The 2,989-nt window shown below is 39.6% G+C and overlaps 1 long non-coding RNA gene across 1 annotated transcript; it reads right to left on the bottom strand.

Annotated features, from left to right (window-relative positions):
• Positions 1-1,901: 1,901 nt before the first annotated feature.
• On the bottom strand, positions 1,902-2,983 carry LOC125526589. The gene is made up of 2 exons (XR_007291791.1): positions 2,412-2,983; positions 1,902-2,186 (listed from the first exon to the last, which is right to left on the bottom strand). It is a non-coding gene; the product is annotated as an uncharacterized LOC125526589 (long non-coding RNA).
• Positions 2,984-2,989: the final 6 nt, after the last annotated feature.

Genomic DNA, 2,989 nt, shown 5'->3' with positions numbered 1-2,989 from the left:
CTTGCAATTTTTTTTAATTTCAGTGCATGCCTCAAATTTTTATCCTCTGACGATTGTGATGTTTGAATAGGGTCCATAATATATAGACGACGTGCCTCTTTGTCGATGACGTACAAGATGTATCAGCCGATGAATGCATAGGAAAGATAAATCTACAAGTGAAGCTATTAGAAACAACAATAAACCATGATAACAATAGACAAAATACTTTACTTACCATGTTGCATGATGGGATGCACGTGCGTTGCAACGGGCTGCATCGGCAACTACCTTTTTTACCCTTGAAGCGCTCTTCTTTTCTTTCTTTCTTGATTCTCCCAACTAAAAATTGTTTATCAAAGTGATATGTGAATTGATAAATTTACAACCATACTAAAATATTAATAGCTAAAAACATATTTATCAAAGAATATTTCTAGAACACATTCGACATGAACGTTGTCGTGTCTGATAGATTATGAACAAACACAATAATTACTTATCACCAAATCCCATTTATATTTTAGAATGTGGTTGAAATTATAGCTTTATAGAAGAACAACTTATCAGAAATGTGCTACAAAAATAACATCTTGTGTTTAAACCCATAGAAATGAAGATCTTTAATAAGGCCATAAGAAGACATGTAGAAAGCAACATAGTACTCCCTCCAGTCTTTTTACTCGCATATAAGATTTGTCTAAAGTCAAACTTTGTAAAGTTTACCAACTTTACAGAAAATACAAAAAAAATCACAATATGGAATCAATATCATTAGATGCACATCACGAGTTCAATTTTTATAATGTATAATTTTAGTATTGCATAAGATGATATTTTTTCATATAAATATGATTAAAAATATTCTAAATATCTCGGTATTAAGGGTGCCAGTTATATGTCATACTATGAAAATTTGATGCAAAGTTGATTTATGAGGGTTGTTGGGTCTTTAGTCGGATGGTTGTTGTTTATCCTCTACCCCTGACCTCTTCCTCCTACTGAACCGCCAACTACAACCGGCTGATCCACCCATCGCCACCACCCCGACCGCTTTGCTTCCCTGCCCTCCCCTGTCGCCACCCTCGACTATCCCTGTGGACCACCCCGGTAACCAGATTTTTTCAGCGAGCCATCGCACCCCCACCCACACCTGTCAACCCTCTTCCCGCCTTCGACTATGACGCCACTGCTCGAGCAACGTTGGATCTTCATCGAATGGTTGTTGTTTGTCTTCTACCTTTCTCCCCTCCACCCCCCCCCCCCCCCCCCCGGCCCCGTTAGCCGCGACCACCACCCCCGACCAACCCTCTGAACCAGCCTAGCGGCCAGATTTTTCCGGTGAACCACCGCACCCTAATGAACCTTCTTCCTCGCCTCCGACTATGATGCCACTCCTCACTACCGCCTAGCGACCAGATTTTTCCGGTGAACCACCACACCCCTACAAACCTTCTTCCTCGCCTCCGACTATGACGCCACTCCTTACTACCGCTCAAAGTGTCGTCCTTGTCTCCTACGAGGGCTCAGCCTCGCAGTGCCATCGATGCCTTCGGCATCGCCATTGCATCTCGTCGTGCCATCAACGACTTCGGCCTCAGGTTGCACTTGTGTTCTCCCAAAAATCAACTTGCAAAGATTCAAAATTCAATTGACTCACGAGTAGCTCGTGCACAATACTAATCATGTATAACTTGTTACCTTTAGATACTCACATGGACATCACATTTCTCCCATTGCCCGTGCGTTGCAACATGAGCAGACTTATTCTGATGATTTAATAGTGATCCTATCCTCATGGACATAAGACGGAACTTAAATCTATTTGCCCCTAATGCAATGTTGGCATCACCGTACCCGACTCGCAATCTCTTCTATCAACACCCCCATTCAACCAGAATGGTAAAAGTCAATTTCAAACATAAACATTAAACTAAATTAACTAAACTGTTCTTGATATTGACCTAAAATAAGAAGCCGAAAAATCAAACTTCCTTTTGAACAAGAGCTGTTGTACAAAAGGTTTACCTAGCTAACCATGAATTTATAAGAGAGTATGAAATCAGTCGACAATAATCCTCAAGAAGCGCCTCCACCCTGTCCTTCTCCCTCTTTCCATCTGTATCCTCTTTCACCCCTCTTCTCTCCTCTCTCATCCATCCTCTTCCTTTTCACATCCATCCATGCTCTGCAACCTTCTTCCTTGCCTAAACAAAAACAGATAATAAAATGTTAAGGTAAAAAGCACATCAACGTGGAGTCCCGCAGCTGAAAAACGTTATGTAATAAAAATAGATGCATGTAACATTAAAAAATGCAGACACCAATAGAGAAAGCATCCGAGTAACTAATAGGTTGTTGTATCAACTACTTGCATGTATACATGAATTCATCTTAAATTTCTAGGAAATGAATGCAGGATGTGGGCTTACCGTTATTGTCCTATCAGCAAAACCAGGACAAAACCATTTGTTCCCTGGATCAAATGCTACAGATCGCACCCATCAAAAGTGACCACTAATGACCTGTATTACGGAAATAGAAAATGTATTTTATCATTTAGTGAAAACTAAGATGTTCTCATAGTATAATTCCAAGAAAATATGCAAAAGAATCTAGAAGATTTAACTATTTAAACCAGTACATAAAAGCTCAAAGTAGGGTTATTACAATTGCATGCATGATCAAACTAAATCTTATTTTCTAATTGAAATATGACATTGGTATTTCGAGAACTTATCTGAGGTGCCAAACCTTATAGTTACAACAAAATAAATTGGAAGGTCACACTTGAAAATTGTGCAACAAACAAAATACTCCGATGGAGCATGCCATGGAGGTTTAGGCTACTGGCGCAGATGTCAAGAATTTGAAAGACATATCAAGACATGAGCAATTTAAAATAACAACCAGAAGTGCACATTACGTCCTAAAAGTACAATGTCCCAAAGTACAATGATCAGACCACCATAGAAGGAAATGTAAGTGATAAAACCTGTGAGATGACCAG

The sequence above is a fragment of the Triticum urartu genome, unplaced genomic scaffold, assembly GCF_003073215.2.
Source record: "Triticum urartu cultivar G1812 unplaced genomic scaffold, Tu2.1 TuUngrouped_contig_10559, whole genome shotgun sequence".
Lineage (NCBI taxonomy): Eukaryota > Viridiplantae > Streptophyta > Magnoliopsida > Poales > Poaceae > Triticum > Triticum urartu.
Note: the sequence above shows the minus strand (reverse complement) of the source record. Positions and strands in the feature narration are given on the sequence as shown.